This window comes from Gymnodraco acuticeps, unplaced genomic scaffold (assembly GCF_902827175.1).
Source record: "Gymnodraco acuticeps unplaced genomic scaffold, fGymAcu1.1, whole genome shotgun sequence".
NCBI classification, from domain to species: domain Eukaryota; kingdom Metazoa; phylum Chordata; class Actinopteri; order Perciformes; family Bathydraconidae; genus Gymnodraco; species Gymnodraco acuticeps.
The window spans coordinates 974,975-991,234 of record NW_022990699.1 but is presented as its reverse complement, the minus strand read 5'-3'; the positions used below and the strand labels follow the sequence as shown (position 1 = coordinate 991,234).

At 42.0% G+C, this 16,260-nt stretch overlaps 1 protein-coding gene across 4 annotated transcripts in view; it reads right to left on the bottom strand.

Annotated features, from left to right (window-relative positions):
* The window catches only part of pcdh11 (protocadherin 11), a 142,000-nt gene extending 137,223 nt beyond the window's left edge, over nt 1-4,777 (bottom strand). For 3 of the 4 annotated variants that reach the window (XM_034230915.1, XM_034230916.1, XM_034230917.1), the window contains exon 1: nt 4,023-4,777. The gene's annotated coding sequence lies outside the window, so the exon portion shown is untranslated. The remainder of the gene's footprint in view (nt 1-4,022) is intronic. The other variant, XM_034230918.1, reaches the window with a different exon arrangement.
* Nucleotides 4,778-16,260: the final 11,483 nt, after the last annotated feature.

The following is a 16,260-nucleotide window of genomic DNA, read 5'->3' as shown; positions in this document are numbered from 1 at the left end:
ATATCCCACTGTGTATTTAGGTTCACCAACCCCCCTGAGTGCTTATCAACCATATGGTTTTCTTCAAGATATTGGCTTATATAAGGCAGCTGCCTTGAAGTCAAATATCCACTTCCTTCTAATATGGCAAAAGTATATGACAGCCATCACAGAAACGATATAAAGCTGCTGAAAACGCATATGTACGCACAGCAACAGGGGACCAGAAATAGCTCTTTGGGAAGAGTAATATTCCCTACTTGATGACATTTCCATCCATTAACACGAGTCAAACAATATCCTGTAGAAAAGGTAAGACTACCTAAACTGCTCTACAGGGGTTCTCTAAATTGGCAAGGCAACAGCGTTCATTGCCATTGAAGCTCTCGGCCTACCGACAAAGGGGAATTGATTAAAAAAAAGAATTTAATTAAGCTGGTTTTGAATCAGCAACAATTGCAAGGCATTCATGCAGCCTGTAAGACAGATTTCTTTTCACACATTTCATGAAGAAGTCACATGAGACTCATTAAAGAACAGTTGGAGAGGAAAAATCATGGCTGACATTGATCAGGGTGAGGGTTATTCATTCTACACATATTGCACAGGCCACGTTGCCCTGTCATGTCAAAATATTGATGCGATATATCCCATTAGTGACTGTGACAGACTTCACTTTGAAGTGTGCATCTTTCTGAGAGTGAGCAACAATTGCTATACTGGATGAACGCTAGGCAATCCAAGGCTGAGCTTGCACGACGCATAATTAAGTTTAAATCACATCCTTAAATCGGATGTGATTCGGCATTGAGAAAAAAACTGAAAAAGATCAAAGCATGATCTAGATTTCCTTTTCCTTGTAAGTGACAATAATGCTTCGCTGGATGAAGGGGTGTATGTTTTTTGGCTGAGAGTACAAGAAAGAGTACAACGAGGACACTGTGGCACCCATTATTATACAAGCAGAAGATATGCATATACAGTATCATATATTAGATGTATAAATAGTAGATAGTTATAATCTAAAATTATAAAATCATGATGTGAGGTAATGAATAGGCAAGAGATACTATGCTCTTCACGATGTTGCGGCCAATCTTGTTTACTTCTCATATTCTATTATCCTTCTTATCTATCTGTTGCTGTTCCAACATTTGCATGGCGTTTCACATGTCATAGCTCTTTATAAGCCTGTCCATGAGGGATAGGCTAGGTGAGAGAAGGAATTGTGCTGGAGGGGGGAAAAAGTAAGAGGGGGGAGAAAGAAATCCTAGGTGTCAGTCAGAGTGTCTCGTTTGCTTACATTTCACTAGTCTCCTGAAATGCTATTTTGAGCCCCAGACAGCAGGTTGAATCCAGTAGGCAAACTCAAGCCTCCCTCTTGGGAGACACAGAGTGAAGAGGGGCAGGACGGCCCAGGATCACTTTGCACAACAGTGTGATGGACAGGCCTTCCTGGTGTGTGCATGCTGAAGGCAGCAGTGAGGGGAGACATAGAGGTACTGTCACCCCCTACCTTCACCCTACCCTCGATTGGAAACTTTCAGTGTAGTTAATCTGAGGCTGGAAAGCAAGACATTTGGAGTGCTTTAACCGTCAAAGACAGGTTTTCTCCACGGTTGTATCCATCAATATTGTCTTTGGATCCAAAGAGATTTTCAAAAGAGGGCATTGGAAGAAGTAATACTTTTGATTGTCTTGGGCTTTTTCCTCTTTTAACAGCTTTAAAGATCGCTGACAGCCTGACAGACCAGGTTTCTGTCAAGATCAGTCAGTTCTTTTTTCAATCCACACAGCCAGAACTGTTCTCTTTTCAGGGTGGAGGAATGAAAGTTGTTTTCTCTAGGGGAACTTCAGAAATGACTATATTCCCTAAGTCGAGCTGCAAAGTGAAAAAGAGCGATGACAAATGTTGCTTAACATAAACGGCCACATTGACAAGGTTAACTGTATATTTCATACTGACAAAACACATAGACTTAAGTTTAAATATCACGTGGATTTGCACATCATGAATCGATCAATGTTCTAAAATAATTTGTAGCACAATGTTTGCTTTAAATCTGGCAAAGATGTGAAGATGCATAACTCAGCATCTTTTTCATATTTTAATCAATGTGTTAATTGTTGTATAGACCTAAATTATGAAGAGCTGTATTACTTTGAAAATGAAATGCTGGCTTCATACATTAGCAAATTGAGGATATTTGGAGTTATGGACCTCAAGAGGGCAGTCCATGGATGCAAATATAATCCTAATGATAAATACAGTATATAATACATGTTAAAGTTAACTTTGGCAATAAACTCCATTATTTTTGTATCAATTTTGATATATTGTAATAAAACTCAAAGTTATAGACAAGAAAGAAAACATGTAATTCATTTTAACAAAGAAAAAATAATGAAAATGTTATCTATTCATGTATAGTAGATTATGAAAAGCTATTTTAACAACTTTATTTGTTGATGATACTGAAAAAACACATAAGAAAACATTTGTATTATATTTTTCATTGTGGGAATATTTCAAGTAAGAGTTACGCTGCAGTCACCAGCATGGAGACTGATATACTGTAGGCAAATTAAATGTTGAGTGTTATTCAGTATAGTATCCTTTATGGGACAATGCAACTACTCCATGGCAAATGTCAAGCTTCAGGAGAAGATATAAATGAAAGATAAATTATAGACAAACAGCTCAACTGACTGAGTTTTTTAAGAATCTTAAATATTAATAATGCAACAGACACTTTAAAATGAAAAAAAAGCCACAAACATTTCAGTGTTTCAAAATATTTGATGCCTGGGTATATATGAGACTACATGTTAATTACTCTATGAACACTTAAGAAGACATGGAGATTCCTATCAAGGTAATGACACCCAAGCTCATCCCTTTGTAGTCAATATTATGTTAAATGCATCAGAGGCATGAAATATAATTGGAGATAGGCCTACAGTACCCAATATCAGTACATTAAACACTATGGTCGATTGCTCTCTACCTACTTATGCATTTGAAATGCATATGTGGACAAGCAGACACTTTATTGCAAATGTAATGAGAATTTCACAAATACTTAGCTTGCTTTAATTTACTCACTGACTCTACTTTTAATATAATGCTTCAGCCCAGAGCCAAAATATTCTGCTCACCTTGGGAAGGCTCACGTTACTGTTTGATTTAATTCTCCAGCAAATATTGAGTTCAATAGGCCTTTTGGGACTCTTTAAAAAACAGGCCCAATAATAATCTATTGCATATTGAGCAGGTAACATTATTAGGAAGTCAAACAACCAACTGTGGCGGTTAATCTTCAGGCCAACGGGGATTTAAGTCCTGATAATTTGAACTATTCCTAGTAGAAAACAATATGTTGATGCAGTTATTTATTTTTTCCTAGAGTCTGAGCGTGAACAGACTGTTAAGCCCCTGAGGTTATGGTCGGTGACAGCTGAATCGCTAGACCAGGAACGCGCTGTTACCGCGCACCCACGCACCGAGCTCAGCGGCCAAACTGCTGAGAAACCTGCACTGACAAGTCCCTGCAGTTGGATGCTCTTGTGAAGTAGGGCTATCTATTAAGCGATCAGTGTTGGGCAAATAACGCTCGAAGTCGTGCCCAGCCGCGCGGTCCACATTCATAATGCAACAACTCATTTTAGAATCTCTACATTGCACCGTGGCCGTGAATAATTTCTATGTACATCAGGTGCGGGGGACGCCTGTTATATGTGGAGCAGCTCTAGGAAAACCACGGAACAGTATCATGACCGACTATCGCACGCACTGATTTATCAAAGCGTCACTAAATGTTCACCAAGCTTATGTTGTTCGCAGTGATTGTAAATACACTCGCCGGTATTGAGACATCAATTAGATTGTATACGGACCGGATAAATGAGGCTGTTGGGCGCTCTCCAGCGTCTCTGAATGCGCTCAAGAAACATACCGGTCATCTGTATACATGTTCAGAGACCACTAAAGTATAACACAATTTGATCCCAACAGTAAAGTGATGATTTAGAGCAAAGCTTACCTTTTCCACTCGAACAGGGTGTACAATCAACAGTCAATACCGTCGCGTGGAGACATCACTGATTTGCGAAAAAATAAGTGCCATGAATTTAACTGAACTGGGGGAAAGGATCCTCATCGGCAGCGGCAGCAAAAAGCAATGCAAGTCGAAAATAACGATATCCACTACAAAAACTTATCCGTGAGCTAAAAAAACATGGTCCTCATGTGCAAGAGAAAAAAAATCGTGCACAGCGATCAACTTTGTTTGAAAAGGACGCTGTAATTCCTCTTCGGATGTCTTGGGCTCGCAGTCCCCCGGCTGGTGATACGCATTGATCCAAGCTTGTTTTACATTAACTTTGTATCCCTAGCCTACTGCCTTGAATTTCCTACTTGTTTTACCAGCTTCAAATATCTGGCACTAAACTTACGCGTGTGCTCTAAACGCTTCTTGACTCGTGCGTAAAACTTCAATCCAAGAGCGCAAAAAAAAAGACTTCTGATGAAAAACAGAAAGCTTAAACCTAATTTATTTTTATAATCACTTGTTTTGACTGATTCGAGGTTGTACAGGCTCCCCAAAAACTCTTGAAGGAGGGATGCAGAGAGCGCATCGCCCCCCAATGGAGTTGGATCAAAGTGTGCCTCAGTGCAGCATCACTTACTGGAGCCGCGATAGGCGGTTCACCGTATCTGTCTGCTAAGCTGTAGATGTCTCAGTAGTATTGTATGAACTCAGTTCCTCAATGCTGCCCACCTCTCTCCCTCTCGCTCTCGCTCTCCCTCCGAATGACATCATGGCGGAAGGAGGAGCCAACCGCAGATTTAAGAGCCCCGGTCCTCTTAAAGCCGCACTGCGTTGGAGAGATGCTTGCGCTGAGATGTAGGTGGATGGCGGGGTATGTGTGGACCACAGATGCCTCTGCTGTTTGCAGTAGCAACAGTGCTCCAGAAATCCACCTGAAAGCAAGAGGGGGGCACTGTTCACATCCTACCGAGTGTTGTTTCTGCTTCTCGTTTCCAATTAGGTAGCTATAGCCTACTGTATCCTCGCACCTCTGAATAATGATGAGGTTCAAATTATTTTCAGACATTCCCGAGAGTGTCAACAGGCCGTGGCCGAGCTCTTATCAGGGATAAGAGGGGAAATTAGCCTGAAAATGGATTTGTTCTCAGTTACCATAGTTTCCACATATAAAATGGTGTCAAAAAATTCCTGTGATGTGTGAGCTTATCGCTGTTCAGCTTTTTACCATGAACAATAGAATACTTCTAATTCAAGAAGTGATAGCTACAAGCAATTACCTGGACAAATAAAGGAGATGTGATTGAATAAAAAAAACTGACAAGGTAACTGAAATTCCTCCTGACAATGATACTAAATTATGACTCGGATGTTCAGTATCTGCAGAGTGCTAAACGTTGTTAAGAGCATGTAATTCTGCTCGTAAAACATATCGAGGTGAAACATCAACAAATCTGCTTGTGGCTCAAGGGCACAATGTCATGCAGCCATCAATGAAACATATCGATTGGCTCAGAAATCACTGATCACAGTCCATCAAGCTGTCACTTTTCTGCTCTGGCAAATTGAATTGGTGTTCTGTCCTCAAATACCCTAAAGTAGATTAACAGGTGCTTTTATGGGGGTCGTAAAGGGTTATGGTCACACAAAGGTCAAATCGTCAACACCGTCGCTATGTTACAGCTGATTACCCTCATCCCTTTGCCATCAATGCATACAACAAATGGCTGAAAGGTTGCATTATAACAAGTTTAGCCCGTGGCAAGGTTTAATAATCAGCATCCTTCCCATGTCCCACCACATGGTACAACACTCATCCCTGAAGACAAAGGGACAGGATTAGGGCCGGGCGGCTGTTTTTTTGTTTTGGTCAAATCCTATTTTATTCTAAAAGTGACTAAAAACACAGCATGCATGATTTCGTTTTTTAATTAACTAATCTGATCCGACCGTCAGATGGCCTTCTTCATGCATTATACATATGGATATTTAGAATTGTTTTAATACAAGTTTCAGAGTAAAAACTTCTAAAAAACTGCAGGAAAATTGAACTACATGTGTGAGATTTTATAGAATGCATCAGTTGGCTGTTTAAAATCACCACAGTGAAATATAGATATATGCGTGTAAAACCTGTCTGGCACTGGTGGAGATTACGGTTTTACCCTTGATTGATTATTCATAGCAAGAAATCTTTAGTTTTAATGTTGCAGCAGCTTAACCAAAGCAGAAGATTAGCTTAAAGGTACACTCCCCTTTCTTTCCCAGAGATTGTTCTCCTAGTGTTCAGTATCAACACGTTTTTTTCTGCAGCTCATTGCTAAATGTTCTGAAAAAGAAAAAACACAGTTCAACTTTGAGTTTAAAAACATTAGGTAGTTGATACATTCGTCCAGAGAACATACTTTCTTCTATTTACCTTACAGGGTAATTGAATATGAGAAGCTAATGCAGGACAAATCTTTTGATCGTGTGTTCTGCCCGCACAGTAAAATAATGTCAACTTCTTCCCACATAACAAATCAGAATGACCAGCAACTTAATTGCAGACATGCATAAAAGCAATGTTTGCTTTTGATTTTCTTAAGGTATGATCAAAAATACCTTTTTTCTCAGCATTGCCTTTAATCATGTTTGCTATTTGGCCTCCCACTGAATACATGACTCAGCATTGCCTCATGTTTGCTATTTGGCCTCCCACTGAATCAATGACTTGTTATGCACACATGTAAAATAAATAGTTGGAAGAAAGAGGACACTCACTAATAATCCTTATTAGTCAGACACGGCAGGGCAAGGGGATTGGTGAAGGAAAGCTAAATTGCAAGACTGCCGTGTATTTAAAAAAAGTCACTATCCTTTGCCGTTGTCCGAAGAAACAACCATTTTTATCAAAAAGTTTATCACTCCGTCAAATGTAAGATAGAATTGTATTTGTGAGAGTCAAGCCTAAATTGTTGATGTTGTCCGTACATCCGTAAAACTAAGAACATCCGTAAAACTAAGCACTTCTACAACTTAGAAAGAAAGAAGTGCAAACTTATTCAAGAAATATTCTGTAGAAATACAGCACATGTTTAAGAGACATCTTGAAAAAATCTTATTCATAAAGGCTTGGTTTGTATCCATGGCAACTTTTAAGAACCACTGAGAATTACCAGAACGAGTTAAAGCTGTCTCTATTGTCTCGTTTCTTCCTGTCTGTGTCTTTCTCTCCCACGTCCTCAACTATCTCTGGAGAAAGACAAAGATTTGAGAAAGATGGAGTGGGCAGAGCGAGGACAATTCAATATTTGCTTTTTCCTTATTGGCAACAGAGGTAGAATTTCAGATAAATGATATATACGCATGAGACAAAAAGATAGCTTGAATGAAATAATATTTGAATTGTTCATACTGTATGAATATGCAGCATGCATGACACTGGTTCCATTCAGAGCAGTAGATAGTGCAAAATAAAAACCTTCAGCCAAGACAGTCCATATTGTCTGAGGTTAAATAAGTAATAGACACAGAGACAAACCCTAGGTATCTCAGGGTAAGCCAGATCAGACTTGAGCTTGGAGTTTTAGCAAGTATTTAAAACAGATGTCCAAATAATGATATTTAATGAAAGCTTTAGCGCAAGTTCAATAAGGAAGACCTAACACGAGTCACTTACACGTCACTCTAGGGCTCCCTTCCCCCCTCATTAAATACGAGGGCGTCACCCCTCAGCAGCCAATCGCTGCACATGCTAAATTCCTTAAATGCCTGCTCTTCCTCCCTGTCAGTTGTCATTGCAGATGATCACACTCAATGGTAGTTGCAATACAATACTCCTTCTCGTGAGAAAAACCGTGAGAAACAACTAGCTCAAGATGTCCAACTCGGACAATTCGGAACACGAACCTTCTCTGGAAGTCTCCGATCCCGGTTGGGCTCCCCACAGCCGCTTATAGGCTTACAGGCAGACTTCCTCATCGCCCGGCTCCTGCAGCAGGGCTTTCCCACAGCCCCAGGCCTCACTCTCTCTCAGCTGCGAGAGCTCTCGGACCAGGTCTCCAGCGTAGCTCCCCAGTCCGGGGCAGCAGCTCCAGTCAGCTCCCCAGAGAGCAGGGCGAGGACGAGGCCGCAGCCGCGGAGGTAAAAAAAGGGCAGGAAGTCGAGCCCTCCAAGATCCCGTCCCCCTCCAAAAATCCACCCCTTCTCAGGCTCGCCAGGCAGGGAGTGTCACACCCCTTATGGAGAGTAGCGCGGCCGGCTCCCTGCAATCCATGGCTAGCTCCATGATAGCTATCGATGCTCGCCTCCAGGCTCTGGAAGACTCCGCCACAGGAGCTTCAACTTCCGTTGCACTCAGGTACTAGTTTTAACGAAAATGTTTGCACTCACCCTTACACAGGGTTGGGTTGTAACGGAATACATGTAACGGTGTTACGTAATCAGAAAAAAAAAATCAGTATATTCAGCTGGTGTTACATTTGAAAAACAAGTAATCTGAGTGCAGTTACTTTCGTAAACCTGAAGTGAATACTTATTGGAATTATTGGTGGAAAGTTTCCTCACAATATGTAATATTCATTACCGGCAGAACCGTGTGCACAGCGCTGCAGCGTATCTGTGAGCGAGAGATGCAGCGTGTCCGTGAGGCCCCGCCCCGCACGCAGATGAGAGAGAGAGAGTTCTCTTTCAAAACATATTGGAAGGTAGAAACGGAGATGTTTAGATAAAACGTGGAAGATAACGTTTATGTAGCATTTATTTATTGTCGGAATGATGACATTTATAACGGGATCAAATCTAACTGAATGGCCTGCTGCTGCCGAATGCATGGGGCAAGTAACTGGGAAAAGTTTTAAAAGTTATTACATCGTTTCAGATAATAAATAATAATGATAATGCATTCTATTTAGGGGCGCCTTTCAAAGCACCCAAGGACACCTTACAATGCATATACTATTCCAAGGAAAGGTTTTAAGACAGTAAGAATGCAGTCTGGGTGAGTTTTTCTTTTTATGTGCGGTGCAGATGAGAGAGCTGTCCAGAATGACACTAAAATGTTGTGTTTGTGCTCTTCATAAGCCATTAAAACAGTAAAATACGTGTCTCCCGTTCACCAAAACATACCCATCTGTTATGGAAAAGAAAGTATTCTAAAGAGAAAGAAGAGGAAAGAAGAAGAGAAAAAGAAGAGGGAAAAAGAAGAGAAAAGAGAAGAAAGGAAGTATTCTAAAAGTAATCTGTCACCGGTACCGGTGGGATTGTGGTTAGTTTCTGATGCGCAGAAGAAAAATCTGGCCCACCCTATATTTTTACAGGCCCACCCTAAAGTACATTTCTGCCTACTACTGGTCCGCACAGCAGCAACAACCAATCACATGAATCTCTTGCCCCCGACACACAAAGCAATAGCAATGTTAAAACGAAGTAAACTGAAAAAAAAAAAAAAAAAAATCCCCAACAGGTGAAAACCTACCAGTTTCACCCACTGTCTCTGCCTCCTCCCTCCATGCCTCGCTCCTCTGGTTTGTATCCCGGTAGATGAACAGAGACTGATCATACAGCACCGGGTGATTCACTACCGCTATAATGAATTTTCCCTCACATTTTTGGAATATGAGGAATTACCTGCGTAGTCTCTCCCAGCATACACGCGGTCTGATTGGCTAGCGCTTGTACTGGCAGATTTGCATAAACAGGATTTCATTGGCTGACGCTTCTGCCGAGGCGCCAAAAGTTGAACATTGCTCAACTTTTTGAAGCGAGCAACGCCAGCAAACGCTCCACGTCGCTTCCCAAAATACAGTTCTGCTAAAAGTGACGTCACCCCATTCAAAGTGAATGGGCAGAAGCGTTTGGAAGCTGTAACGCACGCCACCGTGTGGACGGGCCGTCACAGTGGCTCTGCGCCAGAAACATCAAAAATAAATAAATAAATAAAAAACTAAAAACATTCTGGAATATCACCCCTCCACTCCCATTAACATCCCTCAGCTAGCAGCTGCGCTATCTACTCACCCAGATTCCGTGTTTGTTGACTATCTCCTGTCAGGGCTCTCCCAAGGCTTCAGGGTAGGGGTCCTCCCATCTCCCACAGTGACTTTCGTAGCAAGAAACTTACAGTCAGCCGCTAAAGAACCCAACATAGTTTCCCAGCTCATCGACAAAGAACTTCTCAAAGGATATATAATCGGTCCTTTTAGCTCCTCCCCCTTCTCAGTGTTCCGTTCAAATCCCATCGGAATAGCCACACGTAAATAAAAGGCTGATTTTCGATCTGTCCGCTCCCTGCTCCGGCCCATTCTGCAGCGTCAATAGCATCATCCCTCCAGATCAGTTCTCCCTTCACCATGCCTCAGTGGATAATACAATAAAGATGATCAAGTTCACAGGGCACGGAGCTCGGCTCTCCAAAGCGGATATTACCGATGCCTTCAAATCATCCCCATTCATCCGTCTCAGTGGAACTTGTTCGGTATTAAGTGGGAGTCCAAACTCTATCTTCGCCGTTCGCCTGACCTTCGGGTGCAGAAGCAGCCCCCGCATCTTCAATTCCTTCTCGGAAGCGCTCTATTGGATCCTGCTGAACATCGTCAGAATCCCCTCCGTCCTTCACCTACCGGACGACTTCCTCCCCATAGACCCGCCACAGGACAGCTCAGGGATCTCACTGGCCAAGCTTAAACACTGCTTCAGGAGTGAGGTGTCCCTCTCTCCAAAGAGAAAACGTTAGGTCCCGACACACGCTTAGAGTTCTTAGGCATCATCCTCGACTCCATAGACATGAAGGCGTCTCTCCCCTCCGACAAATTGCAGCGCATCCGGGACATCACCAAGTCATACTGCGAGCAACATGTTATCACAAAACAACAGTTGCTCTCCCTTCTCGGACACCTCAACTTCGCCATGCACGTCATCCCCCAGGGGCGCTCGTTCATCTCCCGCCTCCTGGACGCAGCATCAGCGGTCGACAACCTCCATGACTGCGTTTTCTTAGACGAAGGCTGCCGCTCAGACCTATGGTTCTGGTCCCTCCTGCTCGCCCACTGGAACGGAGTTACTTTCTTTTACGATGGCCTCGTGCGTTCCTCTGACTCAATGAGGTTATTCACGGATGCCGCCCATCCATGGGTTTTGGGGGTTTCTTCCAGGGAGAGTGGTTCGCAGGGTCATGGCCCTGTCAATTTCTACCTCAAGTAAGTTCTCATTAAATCCGGCCTATCACCCATATCATACCCGGGGCATTCCTTCAGGATAGGTGCAGCCACCTCTGCTGCTAATCAAGGTCTCTCTACCTCATCCCTACAACAACTAGGACGGTGGTCCTCCTCCGCCTTCACAACCTTCATTCGTCCGGACATCAGCGCCGTACGGGCTTCCCAAAGATCTCTCAGACCCTAACTATGGTATCTATGCATATAACTGGTGGTGGTTCATAACACGTATACATGTCTCATCATGGTATCAGATTTCAAACTGCATTCCCGTCCTAGTCCGTGGGCCCCCGCCCACAGGGAACAATGTCTCGTCTCACGCTGCACCTACCTGTAACGGGCTTCATCTCCTGCATGCAGGTATCCAAATCCCAGGCCCTTGCTCAAATGTGTCAGTGTAAAATGTATATCCTGCGAAGTCAGGCGTGGACTCCGGCCACCGTACACTTCGGTGTCGTGGCTTCGGGCCACCGTACACTTCGGTGTCGTGGACGTTGGGCCACCGTACACTTCGGTGTCAGTTACAAAACAAAGGAAATAAAGAAAGAGGATAAGAGTAAAGAAGGAAAATAAAAATATATATCCTGCGAAGTCAGGCGTGGACTCGGGCCACCGTACACTTCGGTGTCGTGGCTTCGGGCCACCGTACACTTCGGTGTCAGTTACAAAATAAAGAAAGAGAAAAAGAGTAAAGAAGAAAAAGAATATATATATCCTGCGAAGTCAGGCGTGGACTCAGGCCACCGTACACTTCGGTGTTGTGGCTTCGGGCCACCGTACACTTCGGTGTCAGTTACAGAATAAAGAAAGAGTAAAAAAGAAAAAAAAAAAAAAATCCTGCGAAGTCAGGCGTGGACTCGGGCCACCGTACACTTCGGTGTCGTGGCTGAGGGCCACCGTACACTTCGGTGTCGTAGCTTCGGGCTACCGTACACTTCGGTGTCGTGGACGTTGGGCCACCGTACACTTCGGTGTCAGTTACAAAACAAAACCGTTCGACCTTCGGGCGTCATAGTCAAGCCCTGCTAGCCAGGCAGGCGACCCGCAGGTCGTTTTCAGATAAGACCGGCACTGATTTCGGCAGTCAGAGTCTCAGCATGACCCGTAAGCTCCGGCAGTGATTCCGGCCCAATGCCGCTTACATATGTTAATCTATTATCTTTCATTCCCAGATCACCACAGTCACCCCACAAGGTAAGCAACTCAGTTCATCTCAGTATTTCATACTTCACTGATTTTGGGGATTTCATCGGAGCGGTTCTTTCCCTCCTGAATGATTATCCTGCAAACCGGGGCCTAATCGCCAAACACCATTACATTCTCCTGTTGTATTATCGTGGCAATCATTTCATTAATATGACGTGTAAACAATAAATATGTAATTCTTACATCATGTCTCTCCGGTTTTAACTGTAGTGTTGCATCAATAATAGTGAATCGACACGTTATTAGACTGTGCCTAATTTGTGTTTGTGTTTACTGCAAAAGAAGTCCAAGTAACAAATAATATGCTAGTGACAATGGGATTTAGAGAGGAATTAAATGTTACTTTAACTGACCATAGTTACAGTTGGGAGTACATCTTCATATTATAGTGCTCAATAAAGTTATCAATAAGAGACCATCAGTTACCAATCACGTCAATCCAATGGTCGATGCTCTATCAAAAGGTAAACTTATATCTTGACTGAGAAACCTGACTGTTATGTCCCCACTAAGGTCTGGGGGACCTGGAGACAATAACACACAACAACCAATAATTATGAGGGAGTCAGCGTAAAGTTTGACAAAAGGTTTATTCCTTGAACAACCTAACTGAACAGAAGTTTAACAGAAATACTCTTTGGAGGAGGAGGAGGAGGAGGAGGAGGAGGAGGAGTCAAAGGAGATTGTGCCAAACAAAATAAATAAGCATAACAAAACCAGGCCTATCTACATCTATCCTTTGTAACAAAAACCCTCACTAACTAAACTACTCAGAACTGGACAAAACTGAATACAGGGGGTGGCAACAATCCGCTAACCTAGTGTGTCTTAACATTAGTTACCTACGTGATGAGAAATGTACAGGGTAACCCAGACTTACCTAACTCCCCCACCTCTCAACACACACACATTTATCAAAGGTCAGAACAAACAAAGTAGAATGACTTTCTTAACAAGTCAATTGCAGGCTCCTCAATCAGCAACAGGCCCAGGGTGAGAGAGAGCGAGAAGACTTCCTGGGTGCCTCCTTTATGGTCGGCCCTGGCTGCTGATAGGCCAGCTGAGGGTGAGAGGATCCAATCAGCCATCAGACTCAGGTGCACAGGCAGATACCGATCAGCTGCTGATTAGCTGTGCAGAAGACAGGGAGAAGAGAGAAACACAGGAGGGAAGGAAAACCACACAAGTACAGCCTGCCTGGCATGTAACACTGACAAACATCCTAAATGATCATAGATCCAACATAATTTTCATATGTTCATGTTAGTTCAGACCAATAGAAGGCTGTAGTTGGAATTAAAATTGATATTATTAGTAAAGGACTTCACATGGTCTATATCCTTGATATATTTGTGTGAAACATCAAACATTTCCTTGTCTTAATTCGCTTGCACTGTCAATAACATTCTGTCAGGGATAGTTGAAGCTTGGCTGAAGCAGGATGAGGCAAAATCCATCACAAGGCACAGAACTCTTGAGGCTAATGAAGGGTCTTACGTTGAGTGACGTGTATTTGCAACACACCAATTATACTACAGCCAGCACTGTGAACCACCATTATTGTCAGTTGACATGTCCTCACCTAATGTTCCGCTGGAAAATGAATGTGTGTGTGCATGCGTGTGTGTGGGTGTTACAGGTTATTGTTACTCAAGGACTGATTCAAATGTGTGTTCTTGCCTGAAAACTACTAATTGTGTATACATATTTATATTATAGTCATCTTAGTCTTGAAAGCAGACAATGGTCATGAAAGGATTAGGGTTATTGGTTTGAAAATAAAATGTAAAAAAATAATAGGGTGTTTTGCTAAAACATGCTCCATGTACTGTAGTGTTATAAATAGTGTACAATAAATGTGATCATTGTAAGATAATGCATGAGTGGAAAAGTGTCAGTTAATGACAACATATGTAAAGACCCTACTGATCATCTTTCAGAGGAAAACGAATAATGATTAGTATTGTGTTGCTGTCGTGCTCTGTTTCATTTGCATCACACCTTTGCTTTCTGAAACAGAACAGCACAAGATCAATTTATAGAGCAAAAGAAGAATACATGTTTCACCTGTTCACTTTTATCTGTCACTTTTTGCTCGAAATAAACACAAATATTACTAAGGCTCAAAAACACATGCAGAACATCAACTTGACAGTGTTTCCTTTTTAAGAATGATACATAAAACATAATTCAGATTTCTTCAAAAGCTTTCTCTTTCCCAAGAAGTTACTGTTAAAACAGTCTCTGTGTTTTGTTTGATGGAGGCTATTGTACATGCTGTGGTGATGTGTCCTTCCATCTGTCTACTGTGAAACAGAGCCAGGGGCAACACTGTCAGACGAGAATGGTTTTCTTGGCTGTCTTCTGTACATTCAGCGGAATAAAGTCACACCCTGTATACGTGTGCATTTTTGAATTCATTCATGCATAATAGTTGCATAAAATCCTTTACAAAAGTTACTTGGACTGTTGAAACGAATCACTCGCTATTCCTATACTATGATTAATAATAGTATTAACTATAAATACTAACTATTTTGATGAAAATGGTCTTTGACTAAGTAACACAACAAGGCAAAGAAAAACACTCGTGATGGAGTTTGAGTTATCTTTTGAAGATAATTCATTTATTATTATTATTGTTGTTCGTGAAGCTTTAACCAAGTTAGATCCTAAGAAACCGGCTGGCCCGGACAACGTAGAGCCTTTCTTTTTAAAGACAGATTTTATTGCTCCACCTCTCACTATTCTTTTTAACCTCTCCCTCAGCTCAAACACAATTCCAAAATTGTGGAAGTCAGCGTATGTCCTGCCTATACTAAAAGGTGGGGAGGCCACTTTATTAAATAATTATAGGCCCATCTCTAAATTATCAGTTCTGGCTAAGGTTCTTGAACGCCTAGTGAGTGAACAGGTAAAGGTGTTTTTATGTACAAATGACATCCTGTCTAAACATCAGTCAGGCTTCAGAAAGCAACATAGCACCATCACTGCGACAATGAAAGTGGTGAATGACATTACGAGTATTTTAGATAAAAAGCAGAGTTGTGCAGCTCTATTTATTGACCTTTCCAAAGCATTTGATACAGTCGATCATCGCATCTTAAAGCAGAGGCTACTCAGTATTGGCATATCCAGCCATGCAGTGGGTTGGTTTGTGAACTACCTCTCTGAAAGGTCCCAATGTGTTCATTTTTGATGGACTGTCTTCTGAGTGGTTAAACATTACTAATGGTGTTCCTCAAGGTTCTGTTTTAGGTCCACTTTTATTCTCCATCTACATCAATAGTTTAGGTGAAAATGTCGATGGAGCAACCTTACATTTGTATGCAGACGATACCGTGATGTACTGTGCAGGTCCCTCCATTAAGGAGGCTGTTGTTGAATTGCAAGCAGTTTTTAACATTATTCAGACACAGCTCTCTGAACTAAAGCTTCTTTTAAATGTTGATAAAACCAAGGTAATGCTCTTTTCAAAAGCTAAAAAGACACCAGAGCCTGTTGTAGATATTGTAACTACGCAAGGAATAAAAATTGAAGTGGTTACCCATTACAAATACCTTGGTATCTGGCTTGATGATTGTCTCACTTTTAAACGTCATGTAAATAACCTGCTTAAAAAACTAAGGGTTAGGCTAGGTTTATTTTACAGAAATAAGTCCTGTTTCTCGCTTGAGGCCAGGAAAAGGCTAGTCACTGTGACCTTTTTACCTGTGCTGGACTATGGTGATTTGATTTATATGAATGCACCTGCCAATTGCCTGATCAAGTTAGATGCTGCGTATCACAGCGCACTGAGATTTGTGACAAACTGTAAAGCATTAACCCAT